Source organism: Chelonia mydas, chromosome 2 (genome assembly GCF_015237465.2).
Source record: "Chelonia mydas isolate rCheMyd1 chromosome 2, rCheMyd1.pri.v2, whole genome shotgun sequence".
In the NCBI taxonomy this organism is placed as follows: domain Eukaryota; kingdom Metazoa; phylum Chordata; order Testudines; family Cheloniidae; genus Chelonia; species Chelonia mydas.
In genome coordinates, this window is record NC_057850.1 from 255640829 (window position 1) to 255668021 (window position 27193).

Genomic DNA, 27193 nt, shown 5'->3' on the forward strand with positions numbered 1-27193 from the left:
AAATGAATTAAAAATGGGCTGATTGATCTCAGAATCTACATGTAAATGGCGAATTGTCATCAAGTGTGTATGTTTCCAGTGTGGTCCTGCATGGAACGGTTCTTGGCCCTCTGCTATTTAACACTTTTATCAATGATCTGGAAGAAAACATAAAATCATCACTAATAAAATTTGCAAGGGACAAAAAAATTGGGGGAGTGGTAAATAACGAAGAGGACACGTCACTGATTCAGAGCTATCTGGATTACTTGGTAAACTGGGTCCAAGCAAACAATATGTGTTTTAATACAGTTAAATGTAAATGTATACATCTAGGAGCAAAGAATGTAGGCCACACTTACAGGATGAGGGACTCTATCCTGGGAAGCAGTAAATCTGAAAAAGATTTGGGGTCATGTTGGATAATCAGCTGAACATGAGCTCCCAATGTGATGCCATTACCAAAAGAGCTAATGTGATCCTAGAATGCATTAACAGGGAAATCTCAGGTCGGAGTAGGTGGGTTATTTTTTCTCTGTATATGGCACTGGTGTGACTGCTGCTGGAATGCTGTGTCCAGTTCTGGTGCCCACAATCCAAAAAGGAGACTGATAAATTGGAGAGGGTTCAGAGAAGACCCATGAGAATGATTAAAGGCTTTGGAAATGCAATTGTAATGCACATTGGAAAACATAATTCCAACTATACATATACAATGATGGGGTCTAAATTAGCTGTTACCACTCAAGAAAGAGATCTTGGCGTCATTGTGGACAGTTCTCTGAAATCATCCACTCAGTGAGCAGGAGCAGTCAAAAAAGCAAACAGAATGTTCGGAATCATTAAGAAAGGGATAGATAATAAGAAAGAAAATATCATATTTCCTCTGTATAAATCCATGATATGCCCACATCTTGAATATTGCATGCAGATGTGGTTGCCCCATCTCAAAAAAGACATGTTGGAATTGGAAAAGGTTCAGAAAAGGGCAACAAAAATAATTAGGGGTATGGAGCATCTGCCATATGAGGAGAGATTAACAAGACTGGGATTTTTGAGGCTGGAAAAGAGATGACTAAGGGGGGATATAATAGAGGTCTATAAAATCATGACTGCTGTGGAGAAAGTAAATAAGGAAGTGTTATTTACTCCTCATTACACAAGAACTAGGGGTCACCAAATGAAATAAATAGGCAGCAGGTTTAAAACAAACAAAAGGAAGTATTTTTTCACACAACACACAGTAAACTTGTGGAACTCCTCGCTAGAGGATGTTGTGAAGTCCAAGACTATAGCAGGGTTCAAAAAAGAACTAGATAAGTTCACAGATGGAGGATAGGTCCATGAATGGCTATTAGCCAGGATGGGCAGAGATAGTGTCCCTAGCCTCTGTTTGCCAGAAGCTGGGAATGAGCAACAGGGGATGGTTCATTTGATGATTACCTGTTCTGTTCATTCACTCTGGGGCACCTGGCATTGTCCACTGTCAGAAGACAGGATACTGGACTAGATGGACCTTTGGTCTGAACCAGTATGGCCATTCTTAAGGTTAAGGGGTGAATTGATTACAGTCTATTAGCAGCTATGTGAGGAACAAATATTTATTAATGGGCTCTTCAGTTTAGCAGAGAAAGGTATAATATGATCCCAAGGCTGGGAATTAAAGCTGAAAATAAGGATGCAAATTTTTAATGGTGAGAGTAATTCATCATTGGAACAGTCATGGTGGATTCTCTATCACTGACATTTTAAATCAAGATTACATGTTTTCTAAAAGCTCTGCTCTAGGAATTATTCTGGGGCAGTTCTCTGCCTGGTGTTATACAGGACGTCAGACTAGGTGATCATAATGGTCCCTTCTGGTCTCAGAATCTGTGAATCTCAGAGCAATAAATGCCACAGCAATTGTCCATGGTGTGAAAAAGTATTTTCTTTGACCAGTTTTGAAGTTGCCACCACTCAATGGCATTGAATGTCCCCCGGTTCTTATGTCATGGGCAAAGGTGAAGAGAAGTTCTCAATCTGCTTCATTATTTTGTATATTGTTGTTCCTCTCTTCTCTAAGGGTAAACAAATCAAATGTTTCAGTCATATGAGAATTTTTCCATACCCCTAATCAAGAGAAGTGGCTCACTCAAAATCTTTTACTTTAGGGAAACTGAATAGTTCAAGGTATTGGTAGTGAAATGTAGCTCTTTCACCTCCAGATCACCCATTTCAATCCAGCCTAGGTCTGTAGGGAATGAACAGTATTGCCATCTGATGGCTCTGCTGAAATGAGATAGCAATTTCACTCCAGCTCTTTGCTGATTGGTGGCCCATCACCACTAGCACGGTTACAGCAAAGAGGCCAGGGAAACTGACCTGCCTTCTCACTTCGAGAAGCAATCCTTCCAGGTCAGCAATCCATTCTGAAGAATGACTAAGCTGAAGACACTACGTGCACGTGAAAAATATGCAAGTGTTTTCCAAAGTTGCCAAATAGTTTAGGCACATTTTCCTTAGCCCTAAAACTTTATTTTAAAAATAATACAGCCTTATCTATCCCTCATCACCATGGTATCTAGATGCATTATCAACATTGCCGAAAGCCAGCAAATTGTCTAAAGTTATTTTTTTTTTGGTTCTTTGTCCCTTTTCATGAGCACTTAGATTCTTTCTTTCCGCAAAGATTCTTTCTGATCTTGGCTATGTCTACAGAACAGAGTCCATACCGGCATAGCTACATCTTCAGAGCTATGCTGACATAATCCCATAGCATAGGCACAGCCTACACCGATGGAGGGAGTTTTTCCATCCGTGTAGGAACACCATGACCCCGAGCAACAGTAGTTAGAGTGACAGAAGCATTCTTTCATCGACATAGCTCTGTCTACACCGAGGAATAGATTGGCATATCTACAGTCCTCAGTAGGTGGAGTTTTTATACCCCTGACTGATGCAGCTATGTTGACCTAAATTTTAGTTGTAGAAGAGGCCTAAGTTACTCTTTTGGGGAGCTTGTTGTTATTGTGGGAAAGCTAATTGAAGAGTTAAAAGAAACAAAACAAATGAGTGAGACAAGGTGGGTGAGGTAATATTTGTATCCTGGAACAGATACAGCTACACCTACCCTGCACAAAACAAACTAGTCTGTTGTGATTCATCTGGGAGGGAGTGGTTGTTTCAGGGGACACGTGTTGTGAATGGTGAGTCTTTCACTCCTGAGTTAGTGGTTCGATTCTGACCTAAGTCACTAATCCTGAATATGGTTACCCAAATGGTGGTTACTAATGAACGGATGTCTGTATCCCAAACAGACCAGCCGTCAGGGCATTTGTTGAGGTTCACGTGCCACTAGTAAGGTTTCTCTTTGATCCCAGAGAACATAGTGGCTCCTGTGTCATGAGAGAAGAAAGAGGGGGATGGGACAAATAAGAGAAGAGTTGTAAGGATGCATATACCTATAATTGAACTGAGGGGTTCAGTGAACTCCAATGTTCACTTCCTCTTATGGAGTAGAAGGGACTAATGTCAGCTTAATAGGACATTCTCGAGGTGATTTTTCTTGTACACTATTATTTCTAAACATAATGGACCAGATCCTCGGCTGGTAAAAATTAATATAACTACACTTACGTCAGTTGAGGAGCTGGCCCAGTATCCATGACTGTCTTTCTATATTAACATTAAGGCCCAGGCACCGTAGGGTTTTCATGGTTTGTTTTAAAGCTGGGTGTCGCCCACACAAAAGGGAAATGTCTTTCCCATTGGCCACCGGTATGCACCAACAAGAGCAGGGCAATAAAATGTGACAGCAAGGGATGTGATGACAGCTCCCAGTCTATAATGTATACCTCCCAGGCTGCACTTGTGCATCTGTTTTATATTGAGGTTGGTTGTGTGTGTTCTAACTGGACATTTTGGAAATACTGGAGCGTTTTGTCATTTCCCTCCTTGCAGACGGTACCAGGAGAATTACCAAGGAGCTATAAGGTGCTGGCTTAGCTGGATCGCAGAATGTTCTCCCTGTTAAAGGGCCAGGTAAAGGCACTGGAACTATAGACCCTTGCCTATGGCCCCATCTCCCAGAGTCACATAGCAGATAGGAACCTCAGCTTTCATTTAAAAAAATATGTTTCTCACCCTCACCGATGCAAAGAAAAACCTGACATCTGACTGAGTCTGCAGAGAGTCTGAAACAATAGCTCCAAGAAATGTGTATCCCTCCATTCATCTTAATTTTGAAAGCTATTGACACTCCAAGGAAGGGCAGGAGGGTGTAAGGGGCCCTATGTAGAGTGCACTAGGGCCTCGGATTGCCTTAATTTGACCCTGCTTTGGTGTACTGTCCATATGTAACAGCAGGATTTTGATGTAGGACCTTGATTACGATGGTACAGACCCCCAGCACTTGAGCTAAAGGACTAATGTTGTTAGCCAATAGCAGTAGTAGGCTCTTATCGCTAGTGAGCCATTACAGGCAGACGTGACACACCCTTTGCCTGCTGAATCCTTCTCCCCCCCAACTCCACCATCACACAGTCCAGCTCTACATTACAGTACATTACATTACAGTACACCTGCAAGCTGATTTCTGACTTTAAAGGGGCAGTACACAGAAAATAGGGTCAGAGCTAAGGACACCACACTCGCCATAGCTCGAAAGTGGTGACTATTCAAAACAGTAATAAAAACAAGTGAATGGAGACTGTCATCAAAGGTTTACCAGTTGGACCTTCTTCCCTCTGTCCCCCCTCACACTCATTCATTCCAAGCGGAGTGGAGTGTTTTTTAATTATTTGCTATGAAGCAGCTGAATAGTTATGCTCTTTCTCCTACCCTGTCTGTCTATTTGAACTGTAACCACTCTAGAGGAGGCACTGTCTCCAGCCGTGTGTAGACACAGCCGCTAGTATGACTTGGGCTCCGTCTTGGTCAGGGGCCCCTTAACACTACCATAATGCATATAATAACAAGGGCCTATGCAATCAGTTGGTCAGGTGGCTAATAGTTTCATGGGGTGATTTACTGGACTAAGCCACAGGGTTGCACTTCCTAGAACAACATGTTCAAGTCCCTGAAGGATCAGGTTAGCTCTGCATCCTCCCAAACAAAAAAAAAAATTGGCTCCATGCAGCTTACCGCGGGAAAGTTTTCCATATGAGACCTTTCAACCCAAAGTCGTGCCTGCTCTGTGGGGATATGTGAAAGGTCCCAGGGCGTTTGGAAAAGTTCATCCTTTCTCCAGCTGTCGTTCAATGCACTGTGCACCCTCACCACCATTCAGAAGCGGCTGCATTTCAATGGCATGTGAGCATGAAACGCTCAAGCTGCTTTGGGATCCTTTGGGTTGAAAGGCACTCTATCCATATTCCAAATTACAACGATTGCAGCAGTGCCCAAGCAGATCACATACTTTAGTGACAGTTTTTCACTGCCATGAGCAATCCATGGTCTGGGTTGGTTGCAATAAGAAGTCTGTTTCATGTTAACCATTTCCAAATGGATTAAACTAGAAACCTGGAGAAATTTCCACCATTCTGTACAATCTCCCACACAAGGGAAACATGTTTTAAAAGAACACTGTCAGGAATAATAGTCTGTCTGTTATGTTTTCCAGACACATTGACCCAAGATTTGAAATGTTGATAACCTTCAAGCTCTCGAGAGCTGAAATTCCTTCATTAGGGCAAAGAGCCTTTCCTTATCAGACAACAGTGAAGTAGAATAAATTGCTTGCTGACACGTATCAATAGCTTCTGCCAAATTATACATGATTTAAGGCAACTAATGCACTATGTGATGATAGCTGAAAGCAGACATATCCCAAAAGATATATTACTTACCACCTGCTTGGACCAGATGCATAAAAATTATTCAATACAATTCAGGACAGCTTTGCACTTCTAAAATTATGATATGGAATTTCAGTTGAGTTTTTCATGGTAGTTTCCATGACACAATGTTCTCGCTTTATGATACAGGTAACAATAACTACAAGAAATATTACAAGATTCTATAGCGATCATCCAACATGAGAATTGGTTGAGAAATGAAAAACTAGTTCAGTGAAAAACACAGAAGTTTTCATTTTGAAATTTTTTTAGGGGGGGGTGGGCACGCCTTTTGTTTTGGAGACATTTTTGTAAAATGATTGCATCAAACTTTTTTCTGCAAATCATCATGAAAACGATTATTGAAATATTTCATTTACCAACACCTGGCTTTTGGTAAAAGAATATGTTTGATAAACATTCTGATTATATTTTCTATGGTGTTTTCACTAAAATTACAAGTAACGTTTTCATTTAAGAAATGTAGTGAATTTTTTGGCAAAAACAGAAAGTTCGATAACGTTGAATTTTTGTGAAAAGTGTCGAAAAGAGGTAATTTTTAATTTTTTTAAAACCCACTCTTTTGTTTTAAAAATTGCAATCACTTCTATCTCAAATCCTGCAGTATCACTGCAGTAAGGAGTCGTGTTTTGAACTAGTATTATTGTACTGGTGTTATAAGGGTAGCAATGCTAATTCCATTATACCTAGAGGCCTCCGCTGAGACTTTGGTTCTATTCCCAGCTCTTCAACTAGCCTGCTTGGTGACATTAAGCATGTCACAGCCCCTTTCTGTTCCTCAGTTTCCCCATCTGTAAAATTGAGATAATGATACTGACGACCTTTGTAAAATACTTTGAGATCTACTGACAAAAAGTGTTGTATAAGAACTGGGCATTACAACTGTTATGTTCAGTGCTGCACAAGCACATTGGAAGAGGTAGTCCCTGCCCCAAAATGTGTGCAATCTAAGCAGACAAGCTTGGCAATAGGATGAGAGAAAATAATATTCCTATCCATATTTTACAGATGGGAAACTGCTGCACAGATGGATTCAGTGACTTGCTAAAGGTCTCACAGGAAACATGTAGCAAAGCCAAGAAATGAACCTGGCTCTCCCAAGGCCTACTCTACGCCTTAAACATATGATCAGTCTTCCTCTTTGCTGCCACTCATGCTTATACTTAGAATGAAGATACTGCCAATATCTACAATGGACAGATTATAATCACCAGTATTCAGATATGTGGCTATTTTATGCTTTTCCTTTCCTAGACTAGAGGCAGTGATCACAGAGGAGGGAGAGCCAGGATACCTGGGTTTTATTCCTGATTCTGCTTCTGACCTTGAACAAACAACGTATCCTCTTAACCAAGTAACTAGGGGATGAGTCAGATACGTTCCCATTGTGACACCTATTACTCCCCCACTGCAATTAAAGATGGGAGAGACCAAAGCCAAAAACATGCATGTAGACTGCAATAGAAGACATTGACAGATGTCAAGATAAACGTCCATTTTTAGGGCCTCAGCCAAAGATGGCACTTAGAATCACCAGTTCCAACATGTAGGCGATTCTTTGGCCTGAAAGTAGACACCATATGTTTGCAAGAAGACACACAAGGGGACAGAAGCACCAAGCAGCCCTGGTATGCATACTGCTGTGAACATCGAAAGCAGCACGATACTTGAACATGGCAAAAGACAGGTGAAAAATGGTGGTGTGAAACACCGTGCTACAATGGAACTTAGCACCGCTAAAATGGACCAAATTGCAGCTGTAGTTTCTATTTACAAACCACCAGGTGCAACTTCCATCGGGACACCATGTGGGGTTTCCTAGTGTAACCCACAGGCCTCCTTGGTGTGGTACTCTGTCCCCTCTAGCAACACTGAGACCACTTAGAGATTAATGAGTCTCCTACAGCCTTAGCTAAGGGCCCGGTGGCTTTTAGCTCATGCAGTAGAGGCTTATGCACTAAGCTCCAGAGATCCCAGGTTCAATCCTGCCCGCCAACAACTGGGGTCTGTCGGTGTTACAGTAGCAATGACAACAATGGGGGAGAAGTGGAGAAGCAAGCAGCAACAACCAAACTGACCCTGCTGTATGATCCTAAGCACAAATGTAGCTTCTAAAGTGCATGATGGACCAACGGGTGCAATCTCAACTTAGCCTGGGTCAACTCTGAAAATGCAGGCAACTTCAGAAGGGAGGTCACCCCAAGGTTGCAGCATAGACCAGTGCAAGTCATAACAGAGGCTTTAGTGCAATCCAGGAAAACAAAGTACCTGCCAATATTCAATTCCAGGAAGGCTTTATCTCTGAACTGGAGGAATCCACCTGTAATATTACTCCAACACATGAGTACTATGGAGAAATTTGTCTCCCTGGTGTCGAAGACTGTCCAAAGCACATCCCTAGGGGATATTGGACACTATATCTACCTGGACTTTCAAAACAAACAAGCAAATTACATGAAATGTTTAGAACTGTTTGACTTGGATCTCTTCAGTGAAGAAACTCTTGGGCTTGGGGAAATGCTTATGAGAGAGATCAGAAAAGAGCAGCCAGTACCCTGGCTGTTCATTGCCTATACACATGCCCAGCCAGATTTCCCCAACATGTGAAGACTCATTTATACAGACGATCTTTGCATTGCCACTCAGTCAGAAAGATTGAGGACACAGAGCATTCTAACTGGCTCCCTGATCATACTTGGAGAATATTATCGCACATAGTTCCTGAATGCCAACCCTAGGAAGACACAAGCATGTACTTTCCATCAGTCCAAGCAAAAAGTCCAGATATCCTGGGAGGGTACAATCCTTGAGCACTATGAACATCCAGTGTACGCTGAAGTCACATTAGACTGAATGCTGGCATTCAAGGAGCACATCCAGGAGCTGGGAAAAAAAAGTGAACTCCGGGAACTGTGTACTCCAGAAACTGACCAACACAAAACAGGGAGCTGACCACAAAAGACTCTGAGCAACCAGTCTCACCCTGTGTTACTCAGCTGTGGAGTGCTGTGCCCCATTCTGATCACACCTGAGCCATGCACACAGAATTGATACTGAACTCAATCAATTCTGAAGGATCATCCCAGGGATGTTGAAACTGACTCCCAAACGGTCACTATTCTACCTCCCAGGGACTGCATCATCATCAGAGAGGCAGGATGCCTTCACTAAAAAGGAGAGACAAAAACAAGTGCAGGATCCAAGACGTCCAATGCAATGGCTTGCGTTATGCAGGAGGTCACAGTAGATAAATATAATGGTCTCCTTTAGCCTTAAAATCTCTGATTTTCTGAAAGGGAAATCCATTGGGATATACAGCCTTCCACTGGTAAGTCCCTGCGTTAAATCCAGATGGGTAGTGACCAAAGGTCACTACCTGCTGGCTGTGGGGGTGGCTTCAGTCCACAAGAACTCACCAGCACTGACACAGCTTCTGATTGGCATTACAGCAGAGAGGTCAGGGACTGTAACAGTGGGTCCTAGTGGAACGAAACAGGAGGGAAAGCTCTTACTGAACCAGCCAAGGGTCCGCATGAGCTGGGGCAGTCAGTCCTGCTTGTTCACCTGGGGAGAGGAAGGAGAGCTGCCTTCACCTCTGCTTCACCTCACACTAACGTGCCACCTGCAGTCTCACTCGTAGGCTGTCTACACTACCCAAAGGCTTTCTTTAAGCCCTTCCATGCTGGTGGGTGTTTTCTCTGCTTCACCACATACCAATATTAGCTTGATAAGAGCTTGTGTGAGTATGTGGTGAAGCAGAGAAAACACCCACCAGCATGGAAGGGCTTAAAGAAAGCCTTTGGGCCCAGCTAGCCCTGTCCCATCAGACCTGGAGCCAATGCCAGGCCTGGGGAGGAGAGAAAAGGAGGGAACCTAGCTCAGTTTGGGGCTGACTGGAGAAGAGGCAGGAGCTAGCTGCCTCCCTACCTGAGGGAAGGATCACTGGCCTGCTGGCCACCAGGAACCAAGCACCATCTGCCTGGCCAAAGGAGATGGAGAAAGAGGCCGAGGAGCACGCGGCCTGAGAGGAACCCAGGTGACTGAAGCACAGAGACCAAGTCGCCGCCCAGGGTCCACAATGGGGCACTATTAGCAACAAGCCACCATAAGAGTTTGGACTAAAGGGGCCAGGCCCCAAACTGAAGGGGAAACAGTAGGAAGTAGCCCGGAGCAGCGGACATAGACTCCTTGCTGGGAGGTCCCCAACCCAGGGCTTGACTTACACAGGGATCTGGGCTGGGACCTGGTGGAGTGGGAGAGCCCAGGTCCCCCTACCCCACTGCCTCAAAGACTGAGGCGTCCCGACCACAGAAGCAGGGAGCAGGAAGTCAAGCATTCCAACTACTCGGGCCCTCCGAGCCCCCTGTTGCCGAGTATAAATAGCAGTGTAGCTGTGGTGGTCTGGGTAGCAACAGTGAAGGCTTGGCTGAGCCATGCCGAGTACATTCCCACTGGTTTGGGTGGGTTTGTACTCAGCTCAGCCAGGCATCTGCTACCGTGACTGCTCGGCTGTTTATACTCAGACTAGCTCAATGAGGAAAGGTTGAGAACCACTGAGGTATAGAACGCAGGCATCCCGGCTCTCAGTCCTCTAGCCTGGGCTTCTGAGCAGCCCCTCAAGCTCCCTCTTCTTCCTGCTCCTTCCCTGCTCATTGTGCTTCCATCTTCCTCTGCACCTCTTGATGCAGCACACTGGGGAGGACTCTGTGGCCAGCCTGCCCTGAGCAGCACTAGAAGATAGCCATCGTGTGAGGCAGACAGGCTGTTCCAGATATACGCTCCAGGTAAGGGGCAAACTAACACAATAAGTATGTCCCCTTTAACAAAGTCTCAGAGAAAGAGGCATTTATAAGGCCCTGTTAGGATCCCCAGGATCTGTGCTCTGTTCCAGCTTTTAAACAGTTCCTTGGAACTGTTCCACTTCTGTGTGGCAGACCCCGTAGGTGTCCCCCTCTTCCTTCAGGTTTGGTCACACGGCTTCTACGCCTCTGAGACAGCCTCTGGGGTCCAGCACTCCTGTTTCACACTGTGAGCTCTGCCCAGTGCATCCTCCTGGTCAGAGCCTTGCACACTCTTTGGGGACCAGTGCACCTCAAGCAAGTATTTGCACCTCAAGTCTCCTGCTCCGCTCCAAGAACAGCGTTAACCCTTTAGCACCTGCTGAGGAGAGATGCTAAGTATAGCGGGAAACTGAGGCACGCAGCAGCGTCATGAAAATATTGCAGAACATTCCTACTTTGTCACAAGCCGTTACCTCAGGACCCTGGCTCAGAACTCCCAAGCATAAAGTGCACAAATAAAGTCTCTGTGCTCAGCCATGCTAGTGCCTTAGAACAGCCATCACCCATAGCAGCCTATGGGGCTTCTACCATCTGAGTCCCCGCAGACTGTTCTGGTCGTGAGGGCCTGCCTGACCCTTAAAGGGGTCGTATACTCCTGCATCTCCCCCACATTAAAAGACTCTGAGGCATCAGACCATTCACCCCTGTGGCGCCCAGGGAGAAAAGTCCCATGCTGGGTCAGCTGACTAGGGCTTGCTGGGCTCAGGCTGCAGGGCTGTGAAATTGCAGTGTAGACTTTGGGTTTGGGCTAGAGCCTGGCCTCTGAGACTCCGCAAGGGGGAAGGGTGTCAGAGCCTGAGCGGCATCTCCCCTGCAGTTTTCAGCCCCACGAGCCCGAGTCAGCTGACCCGGGCTCTGAGACTCAGTACCGTGCAGTGTGGACGTACCCTCTGAGGTCAGCAGTGCTGCTGCAGGGCAGGAGAATGGTGACCCTGAGCCCTGGGCAAATGCTGGGAAAGGGAGTGGAACCAGGAACCGGATGGAACACCAGTTCTTTTCTTTTAATGGTAGGAGGGTGTAAAGAGCTGACAGCTCTGGACAGGGTCTTGCCTGGATGGCACTTTCAGAGGGGCTTTCCCGCTGGAAGAGCCACGGCCATACCTCTGGCTCCTAAAAACACAGTCCCCACTATATCACAGCTGTGTGATCCCTCTCTGGCCCACTGCAGAACGGCTCCCGCTCTAGAAGTCCAAGTATAGCCCGTAGGTTTGCAACTTGTGACTCCCCCCTTGCCAATCCCCAGTGGTTTAAAAAACGACTAAGCCTCCTGCGGGAACTGGGTCTAGAGTTGACAGGCCCTCAGACTAACAGTCACATGATCCAAACAAAATGATCAATCCTGATCTAGTGGGAGAGGTTAGGATGGTCTTAGGGTTAATGCACTAGCCTGGGACTCAGGAGATCTGAGGTCCAACATCATAGAATCATAGAATCATAGAATATCAGGGTTGGAAGGGATCTCAGGAGGTCATCTAGTCCAACCCTCTGCTCAAAGCAGGACCAATCCCCAATCAAATCATCCCAGCCAGGGCTTTGTCAAGCCTGACCTTAAAAACTTCCAAGGAAGGAGATTCTACCACCTCCCTAGGTAACGCATTCCAGTGTTTCACCACCCTCCTAGTGAAAAAGTTTTTTCTAATATCCAACCTAAACCTCCCCCACTGCAACTTGAGACCATTACTCCTTGTCCTGTCCTCTTCTACCACTGAGAATAGTCTAGAACCATCCTCTCTGGAACCACCTCTCAGGTAGTTGAAAGCAGCTATCAAATCCCCCCTCATTCTTCTCTTCTGCAGACTAAACAATCCCAGTTCGCTCAGCCTCTCCTCATAGGTCATGTGTTCCAGACCCCTAATCATTTTTCTTGCCCTTCGCTGGACTCTCTCCAATTTATCCATGTCCTTCTTGTAGTGTGGGGCCCAAAACTGGACACAGTACTCCAGATGAGGCCTCACCAATGTCGAATAGAGGGGAACGATCACGTCCCTCGATCTGCTCGCTATGCCCCTACTTATACATCCCAAAATGCCATTGGCCTTCTTGGCAACAAGGGCACACTGCTGACTCATATCCAGCTTCTCGTCCACTGTAACCCCTAGGTCCTTTTCTGCAGAACTGCTGCCTAGCCATTCGGTCCCTAGTCTGTAGCTGTGCATTGGGTTCTTCCGTCCTAAGTGCAGGACCCTGCACTTATCCTTATTGAACCTCATCAGGTTTCTTTTGGCCCAATCCTCCAAGTTGTCTAGGTCCCTCTGTATCCTATCCCTGCCCTCCAGCGTATCTACCACTCCTCCCAGTTTAGTATCATCTGCAAATTTGTTGAGAGTGCAATCCACACCTTCCTCCAGATCATTTATGAAGATATTGAACAAAACCGGCCCCAGGACCGACCCCTGGGACACTCCACTTGACACTGGCTGCCAACTAGACATGGAGCCATTGATCACTACCCGTTGAGCCCGACAATCTAGCCAACTTTCTACCCACCTTATAGTGCATTCATCCAGCCCATACTTCTATTAACTTGCTGACAAGAATACTGTGGGAGACCGTGTCAAAAGCTTTGCTAAAGTCAAGAAACAATACATCCACTGCTTTCCCTTCATCCACAGAATCAGTAATCTCATCATAGAAGGCGATTAGATTAGTCAGGCATGACCTACCCTTGGTGAATCCATGCTGACTGTTCCTGATCACTTTCCTCTCGTGTAAGTGCTTCAGGATTGATTCCTTGAGGACCTGCTCCATGATTTTTCCGGGGACTGAGGTGAGGCTGACTGGCCTGTAGTTCCCAGGATCCTCCTTCTTCCCTTTTTTAAAGATTGGCACTACATTAGCCTTTTTCCAGTCATCTGGGATTTCCCCCAGACATCTCTGCTCTGCCACGTATTATCCTGTAAAAAGAAAAGGAGGACTTGTGGCACCTTAGAGACTAACAATTTATTTGAGCATAAGCTTTTGTGAGCTACAGCTCACTTCATCAGATGCATTCAGTGGAAAATACAGTGGGGAAATTGTTGAGATCATGGTGGAATTCCTCAAGGGCTTCTTTTCCATGGGTCCAGATGATGAAGATGTCATCAGTGTAGCTCAAGTAGAGTAGGGGCATTAGGGGACGAAAGCTCAGGAAGCGTTGTTCTAAGTCAGCCATAAAAATGTTGGCATACTGGGTACCCATAGCAGTACCACTGATTTGAAGGTATACATTGTCCCCAAATGTGAAATAGTTATGGGTGAGGACAAAGTCACAAAGTTCAGCCACTAGGTTAGCCGTGACATTATCGGGGATACTATTCCTGACGGCTTGTAGTCCATCTTTGTGTGGAATGTTGGTGTAGAGGGCTTCTACATCCATAGTGGCTAGGATGGTGTTTTCAGGAAGATCACCGATGGATTGTAGTTTCCTCAGGAAGTCAGTGGTGTCTCGAAGGTAGCTGGGAGTGCTGGTAGCGTAGGGCCTGAGGAGGGAGTCTACATAGCCAGACAATCCTGCTGTCAGGGTGCCAATGCCTGAGATGATGGGGTGTCCAGGATTTCCAGATCCATTTCCAGGTTTATGGATCTCGCGTAGCAGATAGAATACCCCTGGTCGGGGTTCTAGGGGTGTGTCTGTGCGGATTTGTTCTTGTGCTTTTTCAGGGAGTTTCTTGAGCAGGTGATATAGTTTATTTTGGTAACTCTCAGTGGGATCAGAGGGTAATGGCTTGTAGAAAGTGGTGTTGGAGAGCTGCCGAGCAGCCTCTTGTTCATATTCCGACCTATTCATGATGACGACAGCACCTCCTTTGTCAGCCTTTTTGATTATGATGTCAGAGTTGTTTCTGAGGCTGTGGATGGCATTGCGTTCTGCACGGCTGAGGTTATGGGGCAAGTGATGCTGCTTTTCCACAATTTCAGCCCGTGCATGTCGGCGGAAGCACTCTATGTAGAAGTCCAGTCTGTTGTTTCGACCTTCAGGAGGAGTCCACCCAGAATCCTTCTTTTTGTAGTGTTGGTAGGAAGGTCTCTGTGGGTTAGTATGCTGTTCAGAGGTGTGTTGGAAATATTACTTGAGTCGGAGACGTCGAAAATAGGATTCTAGGTCACCACAGAACTGTGGAGGGGCAGAAGGAGAGGCCCCGAGGTAGGACAGATTCTTCTGCTGGGCTAAGGGTATAGCTGGATAGATTAACAATATTGCTGGGTGGGTTAAGGGAACCACTGTTGTGGCCCCTTGTGGCATGTAGTAGTTTAGAAAGTTTAGTGTCCTTTTTCTTTTGTAGAGGAGCAAAGTGTGTGTTGTAAATGGCTTGTCTAGTTTTTGCAAAGTCCAGCCATGAGGAAGCTTGTGTGGAAGGTTGGTATTTTATGAGAGTATCCAGTTTTGAGAGCTCATTCTTAATCTTTCCCTGTTTGCTGTACAGGATGTTGATCAGGTGGTTCCGCAGTTTCTTTGAGAGTGTGTGGCACAAGCTGTCAGCATAGTCTGTGTGGTATATAGATTGAAATGGATTTTTTACCTTCAGTCCTTTTGGTACGATGTCCATCTGTTTGCATTTGGAAAGGAAGATGATGTCTGTCTGTATCTGTACGGGTTTTTTCATGAAGTTGATAGATTACCACTCCATATGGCTAAATTCAGTGCCTTGCGTAATGACATGTTTCAGAGTAGCAGCCATGTTAGTCTGTTAGGGTTAGGGTTAGCTTTAGGGTTGCTACTCTGAATACTAACCTGTGTGACCTTGAGCAAGTCAAATCTTCCGTTGCCTCACTTCCCCATCCTGCTTCTCTACTGAGGTGCTGCAAAGAGTGATTTGTTGGTCTCTGGGAGGAGCACATGAACTCTGGTGACAGAAGCTGCATAAGTAGGTAGATATTGCAAATATCAGAGCTCTAATTCAAGCCTCTGTACGTGCATCAGTCTCACCATCTCATTTCAAAACTCAGCAGGGGATCCAGTTTCTCCATCCACTTTTACATTGTATTTAACCTTTGTAGTTACTGACCAAATCACACTCTCTGTAGGCAACAATTCCCCCACACCATCACCAGCATGGTTGGAATCCAGCCCCTTTAATACTGCCACCAAGGCTGCAATCACTTGAACTAAAGGAATTACTCCGTCTGCTAGCAGCAGTAGTAGGCTATCTTTCAGTGGCTCAGCCATTAGCAAAGGGCAGTGACACACTCTGCCAGTGTTTTACTCAAGCAAAACTCCAGCTGAAACCAATGGAAGCTTGGCCTGGGAAAATTTGACTCTCTCTCTTTAATTACACAGTGCTTTCAGATTCACTTTGTATGGAAGACAAAACACCACGGGAGGTTTTTATTGTCCTGTAGCTGAGTCCTCAGGAAAGCCTGGGTTATTCAAATAAGACTTTAAAACTAATAATTAGGAAATCCTTTCAAATGAAAGTCATACGGGAGGCTGAACAAATTCCGCCGGGCCAGCGCCTCAGTGTGGTAAATTGTCATAGCTCCAATGAAGGCCATGCAGCCAAAACCTCAGCTGACATAGGATAACACCGCTCTGCTGAAGTCAGTGGAGTTACACATGTTGACACTAGCTGAAGTCTTGGCCTTTAACTTTTCAGAATAGGGCCCCTGATGTTTGGGACTAGAGGAACAGCAGTGCCATGGTCTACAGGTAGGATCACGGTGAGCCTTCACCATTGTGTTATTCCAATTTGGCACCACTGTAGTGCCATTGAAACCAGGGAAGTTACACCGGTGTCACATTGGAGTGCTGTATTTGTGAATCGGGGCCTTTAAGTATCTCTCAAAGGCTTTCGGGAGGGGATAACCCAGGATCTTATATGACTAAAATGGTGGGTACAACATCTGGAAAGCAGGGACTGATACTTAAATAGCTACCTGTGTGTTGTGTCTGTCTGAATCAGCTGGTACTAAGCAGGGAAAGGCCTGAATCAAAGTCACAGCACCTCCAGACTTTTGATGAATACGGACCCTGATCTGAACTTACAGCTTGGATCCAAATTTGGCGTGAAGCTTTGTGGGTCTGGGACCGGGTGTGTTTGTGTCTCCTCATGATGCTACGCAAATAATAATTGGTTGCAGGTTCCGCAAGCAAAGCTGCCAGTCTGGATGGAAACCACCACGCATCTGACTAAGGGCTCTGGCTTGTTTGATCTAGACAATGTGAACTCATTGTGGCTTCTAACTCCTGATTTGCTGCAAGAGTCAAGCTGGGTAAGATTACACATCAGATACGGCAGCAAACTCAAGCAGACCCCGATGACAGGATCTTATCAAATGATGACTGTAATTCATATACCTGCTGAATGGGGCTGCACTCCCTATGGAATCCAATGAATGCAAATTCCCTTCATTCCCCGTCACCTCCCTGCTGCCTGACATTCAGAGCTATCTACAGGATGCTATGGGCAAAACTGGCCTGAGCTAAGAGCTCTTTGGTCACCAGCAGCAGCTGGAAATATCCTCTGGAAAGGACAGGAGGCAAGGAAGAGTCACAGCAATACTGCTGGGTCAGATCCTCAGCTGATGTAAATTGGCATCGCTTCCTTGACGTCAATGGAGCCGCACTGATTTACGCCTGCTGGGGATCGGGCACATCATTTTATGTCTACACAGTAGCGTTCTTACATACAGCAATCACTTCACCCATCCTGAAATGCAGCCATCTCTGGGGTGGGGTAGGGTGGAGAAGCCAGTGCACTGCAGTGAGGGATGGGGGGGGGGGGCGTATAGCCATCATGGAAAGTGGTCCAAACTCCTACTCTTCTCCTTGCAATGAGCTCAGCAGCCTGCAGTTGAACTGGAGTGTATTTTAGCAAGACATGTGCCCTCGATTGAAAGACTCAGAACCCATCACGCTCCTTGGTCATCTGATCCAACGGCTCCTTGCGAAATGTTTGCGTAAAAGATAGACTCTAGTTCAAACAGGAATTATTCTGAGGACCTCTTATGGCCTGTATTACACAATGGTCCTTTCTGGCCTTAGAATCTAGGAACTTTTTGAAGTACCTTTCCTGTTAAAAATGTAGTGATCCTACAAGCATAAGTGCTGACTCCGTGGGTGCTCTGGGGCTGGAGCACCCATGGAAAAAAAATTGTGGGTGCTCAGAACCCACCAGCCACCCACTGATCAACTGTTCGGTGGGCCCCACCAATCAGCTTCTCCCCCACCCCACCCCCAGCACCTCCCGCCCGCTGCTGATCAGCTGTTCGGCAGCGTGAGGGAGGGTCTGGTGGGGAGGAAAGGAGCAGGAACAGGAAGAGGCAGAGAGAGTGTGGGGCCTTGGGGGAAGGGGTAGAGTGGGGGGCAAGGCCCTGGGGCAGAGCGGAGGTGGGGCACCCCCGGGAAAAGCTGAAAGTCAATGCCTGTGCCTACAAGGGAAAAATGGAGCTGTACAGAATCCTTCTGGAAGGTGTCTTGTTTATACTGCGGGAAGTGGTGATCAATTGACCTGGCCTTTTATCCTGCTCTAGCGAGTTGAGAATCTACATTAACTGTGCTGAAGTCCACCCCTGTCAGAAAGTCAGAGGCTAGGAGCCAGCTCTCCTGGCTGCTGCCAACTAGGAAGCAAAGAGGACTGCGGAAGAGTCGTTTGCTTCAAGTGGTCTGCCAAGGAGAAGGGCGGCAGAGGAGGGGACAAATATTTGGCTTTAATCAGTTAACCTCAAGAACTACCAAGGCGCAATGTGGTCAAGGATAAGCAAAAGGATTATCTTCCACGGATTGTCTCTTGATGACTAGAGAGAAGGGTTTTATGGTTCAGGAAGAACTGGCTTACAGGATTAGTTTCTCTTCTGCTTAATGTTTATAGGTAACGATAGATCTAGACAGTTGCCAAGGGGCAGAAGGTTGCTCTCTTGAAAGCCCATCGTGACTCCGCCCTCTGAAAATCAGTCACCTTTAAGGCCTCTCAGTGCGGGCAGGCAAAAGCTCTGCCACCCAAAATCGCTATTCACTTTTGTACATGTAGGAGTGTCGTGGAAAAATTAACCACGCGTTGTGTTTGGATCAGAAACAAGCCTGAGGCTCCTTTATTGATTACAAGCGTGGGGGGGGGGAGACACCACTGACTTCCTGAGGAAACTACAGTCCATCGGTGATCTTCCTGATAACACCATCCTGGCCACCATGGATGTAGAAGCCCTCTACACCAACATTCCACACAAAGATGGACTACAAGCCATCAAGAACACTATCCCCGATAATGTCACGGCTAACCTGGTGGCTGAACTTTGTGACTTTGTCCTTACCCATAACTGTTTTACATTTGGGGACAATGTATACCTTCAAATCAGCGGCACTGCTATGGGTACCCACATGGCCCCACAGTATGCCAACATTTTTATGGCTGACTTAGAACAACGCTTCCTGAGCTTTCGTCCCTTAATGCCCCTACTCTACTTGTGCTACATTGATGACATCTTCATCATCTGGACCCATGGAAAAGAAGCCCTTGAGGAATTCCACCATGATTTCAACAATTTCCATCCCACCATCAACCTCAGCCTGGTCCAGTCCACACAAGAGATCCACTTCCTGGACACTACAGTGCTAATAAACGATGATCACATAAACACCACCCTATACCAGAAACCTACTGACCGCTATTCCTACCTACATGCCTCCAGCTTTCACCCTGACCACACCACACGATCCATTGTCTACAGCCAAGCTCTGCGATACAACCGCATTTGCTCCAACCCCTCAGATAGAGACAAACACCTACAAGATCTCTATCAAGCATTCTTACAACTACAATACCCACCTGCGGAAGTGAAGAAACAGATTGATAGAGCCAGAAGAGTTCGCAGAAGTCACCTACTACAGGACAGGCCTAACAAAGAAAATAACAGAACGCCACTAGCCGTCACCTTCAGGCCCCAACTAAAACCCCTCCAATGCATTATTAAGGATCTACAACCTATCCTGAAGGATGACCCAACACTCTCACAAATCTTGGGAGACAGGCCAGTTCTTGCCTACAGACAGCCCCCCAACCTGAAGCAAATACTCACCAGCAACCACATACCACACAACAGAACCACTAACCCAGGAACCTATCCTTGCAACAAAGCCCGTTGCCAACTGTGCCCACATATCTATTCAGGGGACTCCATCACAGGGCCTAATAACATCAGCCACACTATCAGAGGCTCATTCACCTGCACATCCACCAATGTGATATATGCCATCATGTGCCAGCAATGTCCCTCTGCCATGTACATTGGTCAAACTGGACAGTCTCTACGTAAAAGAATAAATGGACACAAATCAGATGTCAAGAATTATAACATTCATAAACCAGTCGGAGAACACTTCAATCTCTCTGGTCACACGATTACAGACATGAAAGTTGCGATATTACAACAAAAACACTTCAAATCCAGACTCCAGCGAGAGACTGCTGAATTGGAATTCATTTGCAAATTGGATACAATTAACTTAGGCTTCAATAGAGACTGGGAGTGGCTAAGTCATTATGCAAGGTAACCTATTTCCCTTTGTTTTTTCCTACCCCCCCCCCCCCCCCCAGACGTTCTTGTTAAACCCTGGATTTGTGCTGGAAATGGCCCACCTTGATTATCATACACATTGTAAGGAGAGTGGTCACTTTAGATAAGCCATTACCAACAGGAGAGTGGGTTTGTGGGGGGGGGGACAGAAAAGCTGGATTTGTGCTGGAAATGGCCTAACTTGATTATCATACACATTGTAAGGAGAGTGATCACTTTAGATAAGCTATTACCAGCAGGAGAATGGGGTGGGGGGAGGTATTTTTTCATGCTTTGTGTGTATAAAAAGATCTTCTACACTTTCCACAGTACGCATCCGATGAAGTGAGCTGTAGCTCACGACAGCTTATGCTCAAATAAATTGGTTAGTCTCTAAGGTGCCACAAGTACTCCTTTTCTTTTTGAGAAAAAAAATTGAAATTGCAGAATTTCCTGTGAAATGGAAAATAGGATTCTCACCCTGGCTTGTTGACTCATAAAATAACATGGAGCCATGGGTCCTCTCCAATTCCTATTGAAGCCAGTAGAAATCTCTCCATTTACTTCAGTGGGATTTGAATAAGACCCAAGGTGGATCAGCTGGAGTGTGGTATGGGAAGATGCAATGAAAGACAGTGCTTTGGCGTCTGCCTGGCACACAGTGGATGAAGAGCCAAAAGGGCAATTTATTAATTCCGTCTATGGAACATGCTTGTTTTCCAGCTTTAGGTTCATGGCTGGTGAGGCTTAAAGGTCCCTCGGTAACTTTGAAAGACACAGAAAATATTGTCCAGAAAGGGCTAAAAAAAAACCCCAAGGAGAGTGTGTATGAGGCCTTCCAGAGGGGTTTGTAAACTTGTCCATCTACCTACCCTGCTGGAGCATAAGAATCACAACTCTCTTGGCCAGGGTATTTTCTTTGCTAGGGGGTGAAGTTCATTGAATGGCACTGAGATCCTGTAAATGAAACCCCACTTCCAAAACTCCAGGAATCCATCCATCCATCCATCCATCCATCCAGTGAGTTCTGGATCAGGCCACCACCTGTCTTGTCGTTCCCTTGTACTCCCTGTCACTCTGCCTGTATCCATCTGTTGTCATCAGTCTTATACTTAGGTTGTCAGCTCATTGGGGGAGGGATGGTCCTTTTGTTCTGCATTTGTACAGCACCTAGCACAATGAAGTCCTAGTCCCCGACCGGGGCTGCTAGGAACTATGATAATACAAATACTAATCATACCTCTGTCTATCTAGGTTCCAATACTTGGGACGAAGGTACATTTATTTCACGTACATTTCATGTTTTTCATTTGCCCAAACACAGCTGCAGGTGCCCATTGGCAGAACCTCCCTGACTCCAAGCCTGCTGCTGCAATAACCGTAAGCATTATTATTGTTTATATCTATTGCATTAGCACCTCAGGGCTGTGAATGGGGAATCAAAGCTGGCTTGTGCTAGACGCTGGTCACAAATATATTTATATTTTTAAAAATGACTGTCCCTGCCCCAAAGAGCTGGCATTCTAAACATACGGTGAGAGACAACAGGTGAAGCAAAGCAAATAGGCAGCATAAGTGTAGCTCACCCCCTGCCTAGCTATTGCCCAGCACCCATGCGTCTTGACAGAGACAAGTTTTCATCTTCATTTCCTAGGATCTGGCTTTGCATGCAGTTCCACAGCCCCAAATTGTGTCCGGAACCCCTTTGCCTTTCTCGCACCGAAATTCTTCCCCCGAAGGTGTCCGTGAGCCCTGCTGCAATTGCACGGGGGTCCACATGGCCTGCTCACCAGGCACCATTTGCACTGACAGTGTGAAACAAGACCTTGTAAAGGGCACATCTTTAAGCACTGCCTGCCTGCAACGTGTGCTCATGCCCGTCCTTGATTAATGCGGACGAAAAGAAGTCAGTGGGGCTACTCGCAGGAGTAAAGGAAGTAAGGCTTCAAAAGAAGAGGCTGGAGCAGCCTCCTTAATTTAAACTTGAGTACATTTAAAAATCAAGACACACACTGGGGCCAGATCCTCAGCTGATATAAATCAGTTTAGCCCTGGGATCAATGGAGCTATGCCAGTTTACAACAGCTGAGGATCTGGCCTGTCTAATAAAAGCCAGTGAAATAAACATGGGCCCCTTTTTCACAGTGACTTATCATGAGTTCCTGGTGCTAGAATCTGACCCTATGTAAATACATAACAGCTATGGAGAAGCTGGGGGAAAGAGTCTCCGGAAGATCAAAGGCCTGATTTAACCCAGGGAGTCTCCTGCGAGGGTAGTAGTTGGCTGAACTCGGCTAAGAACTAATCCAGAACTCACCGAAGCCAATGGAAAGACCCCCTTTGCTGTAAATGGATCAGGCACCCAGAGAGCTGCTGTCCCATTCATAAATGTAAGCGTGAATCAACGTCAATCAGTGTCCCTTTAAATGTGTACCTACCCTGTGGCAACTGTTCAGAATACGCTTGTTAAGTTCTGCAATTCCCTTCTCCCTCGCTGCCGAGGATGATGCTTATTAATTATTATTTGTATTGCCGTAGCATCTAGGCACTCCAGTCCCAGGCGAGGACTCCACTGTGCTAGGCATGGTACAAACACAGGACAAAAAAGGCAGTCCCTGTCCCAAAGATCTTAGGCTCTAAACTAATCCCACGGCCGTGGCTGCGAGGAAGTTGGACCTCGCCCTGCTGAAGCAAACAGCTTTGTAAAGAGAGCACATAACAAGCTGGGTCCAGCAGATGGGAGGACTGAACCCTTGTGGATGCGCAGACTTGCCTCCGATGATTTGTCTGCAGGGGGAAAAAGATAACTTTCAGAAGCACCAGAGGGGCAACAAACTTTCTAATCGCAGCAACCGAGAGCGGTATTTCGAGGCACGAGGCAGACAGACCTAATGGGTTCAGGGAGTGCTCGCTGCTCATCCACTGTAATAAACAGAGCTACTCGTTCATCAGAAATGGTGACACAGAAGGTTCCTCTTCGGTGGGTCTGGCAATTTGTCACGTTTTACAATTACATTCCCTATTCAGAAAAAAAAATCCATCTCCTTAATATCTGCAGCCTGCGGGCAGATGCGTTGGACAGGAATCTGAGTTAGAGACAAAGGGGAAATTCATCGCTGCCTCCCTAAATCTGGGCTGCCCTAATCTACAGGCAGTGGCCTGATCCAGAATTCAGACTAACCAGAGCACAGAACACTCTGGCCACACCCTGTCCTGCCCTTAATCTGCCCCTCCCACCATACTACAGCCGGGGTGAAATAGGGCTGCCTCTACCATTCCTGGGCCACCACTGCAAACTCACCAGGAGGACTCACCAGGGGCTGCTTCCTTACCCTTTATCACCCCTTTACTCCATCAGCACAGCATAAAGGGGCCTCACCAGGAGAAAGAATTGGCCCCAGAGTGCCTAGATAGTATTGGGAGGGTAGATAGTCCGGGAGGGGGTGGTGTTAGAAGGGCAGCATATAGATAGATAGATTAGATTAGATAGATAGAGGGGGTGTATTGGGATTAGATAGAGAGATAGATAGATAGATAGATAGATAGATAGATAGATAGATAGATAGATAGATAGATAGATAGATAGATATTATTATGTGCCTAAGACCCCAACGGAAATTGTGCTGGGCACTTCACAGACATATGGTAAAAGGCAGTCCCTGCCCCCCAAAGAACCGGCAAGCTTAGGTTAAGTTGACACATGATAGGAGGCTGAAGCAAACCAGCGGGAGTGGGTGGAAGGATGGGGTAAGAGGCTGCTTTGTCCTAGAAGAGAAAGACAATTCCATTGTTAGGGTGGAATTGGGACACAGGAGATGTGGGTTTGATTTCCCTGCCCTGCTACAGACTTGCTGTGTGACACTGGAAAAATCACTATGCTTCTCTGGGTATGTCTATGCTACACTGTAAACCCAGGTCTGTGGGACCCTGGCTTGTGGTGTCGGTGTTTACAAACCCATGCTTAAGGGCCCACACTGCATTGTAAACCTGGGTTCACAAGTCCTGGACCCGGGTCTCACAGCTGTGCTAATGCAGCCATACTGCACTATACAGACCTTTGTGCCTGGGTCTGTGGCTTGAGCTGCATCCGTGCTACAAAATGACAGGGCTTGGACCCGAGTGACAGTGCGACTTGGGTTCTGACCCACCCCACTAGCAGGGGCCTAAGACCCATGACTGAGTGCTTGCTGACCTGAGTCAGACTGATTTGGGTGTGGACAGAAGTGGGGCTTCGGCTCAAACCTAAGTCAGAGCCTGGTCTTTGTGTTCAGGGCAGACATACTCTCTGTGCCTCAGTTCCTCACCTGTGCAATGGGGATAACAACACTGCCCTATCTCACAGGGGTGTTGGGAGGCTAACTAGTAAAGCCTGTGAGGTGCTCATGTAACCCACACACCTCCTGGATGTGGTGTACTGTCCTGTCTAGTGGCACCAAGACCACTTAGAGAGAGAAAATGAGTCTGCTCTACAGCCTTAGCTAACAGACAAGTGTCTGGACTAAGTGTCTGGACAAGTGTCATGCACTAAGCTCCAGAGGCCCCAGGTTCGATCCCGCCCGTGAACAACTGGGGTCTGTCGGCGTTACACCCAGATACTATAAGAATGGGGCCATATTAACACCTAAGGGAGACATTGGTAGACTCCAGCAGGGGGGTGTCAAGGACTCAACTGGCATCACACCTATGAATTGAAGGAATCGATGGCCTATTTTATAGAAGTATTATTTCCTCCAGAAGTGGCCCCTCCCAAACAATAAATACAAATAACAATAACGAATACCTTTCGCGTTCCCTCCGCAGATCTCAAAGCACTGTGCAAGCCATCACCCCCACAGCACCCCGACCGCCGTGTGAGACAGGATGCCCGTTTGACAGTTGGGGAAACCGAGGCATGGAGCAGTTCAGTGATTTGCCCGAGGTCGTGCAGGGAGGGAGTGATAGAGCTTCCTTGTGCCTCGCAGAGGGAGGAATAGGCGGCCAGGGCTGCTACTTCCTGCCCAAGAACAGCAGCACGTTCTGCGCTCAGGGGGCAGCCACAGTGTAAGGGGGGGCAGGGGCATAGGGGTGTACAAAGAAATTCAGGGATAGAAGGGATGAATGGGAGGGGAAGACTCAGCATTGTCGGAAGAGAGCCGGGGCGGAGGGGAAAAGGCCAGGTGACGGCCATGGAGAGAGACAATGGGAATGGACCAAGAGGTGGAAGCAAGAAAGAAAATGCCCAGAAAGGAAAGAGAAGCAAGACAGGTGGAGGAAAGGAGGCTCTTCTGGCTAGTTGGCAGGCCTGGGAGTCAAGAGAGCTGGGTTCTCTTCCTGGGTCTGCCACTGGCCTGTTTGTGGACCTGGGCAAGCATGTCACCTCAGTTTTCTCATCTGTAAAATGGGGGTAATAGTACAGGCTGGCTTCCCATGTAAATGAAAGATCCTGGCTAGAAATAGCCGCATGAATGTACTATTATTGGATGAGGGAAGGAAGGGGACAGGCTGACTCAGAAAGTGTTGTTCATTTCTCGTGCTTTCCGCTGCCTCAAGGGGCTTGGCAGCAACAGTGAAGTGTTTTCCCCTTCATTTCCCATGGAGCTTTATCAGGATCACCAAAGGTTTTTCTGGCTGGGTTGGGGGGTTGTTGGTTTTTTTCACCTGTCTTTTCCAATGGCAAGTAATAAGAGTTTGAGCAGAGCCCACAAAACGCTGCCTTTATGCAAACAAACCCTGACACCCGAAGGGAGAGAAAAAGGAAACCTTGCTTTCTGATGCAAAGGCGGTGACTTGTTCCCAACACATCCTTCTCAATTTCCCTTCCGGTGATAGATGCCGGCAAGCCCTCCCCCCCACCGCCTCCCCACGCAGCCACATCCCCCTATGCTGGGACACGTCCCGATCGGTTTCACCCTAACCTGCACCAATGGGGGGGGTAGAACCATGCTGCGTCCCCATCAAAGTGGCAGCTCCCTCGTGTGCTGAAAATGCAGACCCACCCCTGGTTCTTCCTGCCTCGGTGGTTGTTTTGTTTTTCTGCACAGACAAAGCTTTCAAACAAAGCGAGGGCCTGGAAGGCACCCCAAAGCAGAGGGTTTTACAGCTTAAGCAAAGTCCGACCTTTGACCCGCCCCCCCATAGGGGAGCAATAATTGTTGGCAGGGCTGGAAAAAATGTTCTTGTTGTGAATATAAACAGGCGGGACAGAGCTGCACCCACTGCCAGATGTTACTGGGCAAAATGTTTAGGATCGGAGTCAACATATGAAACTTCCATCCCATTTTTATTAATAAAAAATCATAGGTTCTTTTCCTTTTCGTCGACACCGAACTGGAAAGCAGACGTCAGCAGCGTTCTGCCCCCTTTCACATGAGATTTGGGATTTACAAACAACCCAGGGTTTATCGCCGGAGGACTGGGCTTGACAGGAGCTGTCACGTCCGTTTCCTTATTGTCCCCCACCTTCCCTTCTCCCCCCGGCTTGCGAGCCCCTTACGTACATGCCGAGCCATTACTCGCCCATGCTGGGATTACGCAGGGGGGTAACTGCTCAGCAGGGTAGGGGCTTCCCAGCCGAGCCCTAGCTCCCCAGCGGTTCTGATCAACCGGCCTGATGAGCGTGTATGCAAACTGCAAGCACCCTATTGTTTCCGCCAGTCCGGATTGGATTGTATGATGGCTGTGTACTGATGTTGTTTAACACACTGCTGGAAGGCGCTCAGAGGCCAGGCTAATCAATGTGGTATAAGAACATAGCTAGACTACAGTAGATTCCGATGGTGTGGCTTGCTCAGAATCCATTCTCACTCCATCCCTTGCAATCGCTTTGGGTCGGGCCCTTGATCCTTTCTCCGCGTCCTGGAGTCTCTCAAGCTTTCTAAGACCATCAGGTCTATTTTCAGGGTACACCCAGTGTCCTCACTTTCCTTTGCCCCTTTGCCTCTTTCCATACACAATTGACCCGTCCTGGGGTTTTCAAAGGCTTTAAGGGAGTTGGGCGCCCATCTCCCATTGGGGAGCTTCCCAGCTCCTAGATTTCCATCTTCAGGAACGTCTCTCCTGGACGAGGCATTGAGCTGTCTCCCCCGGGGG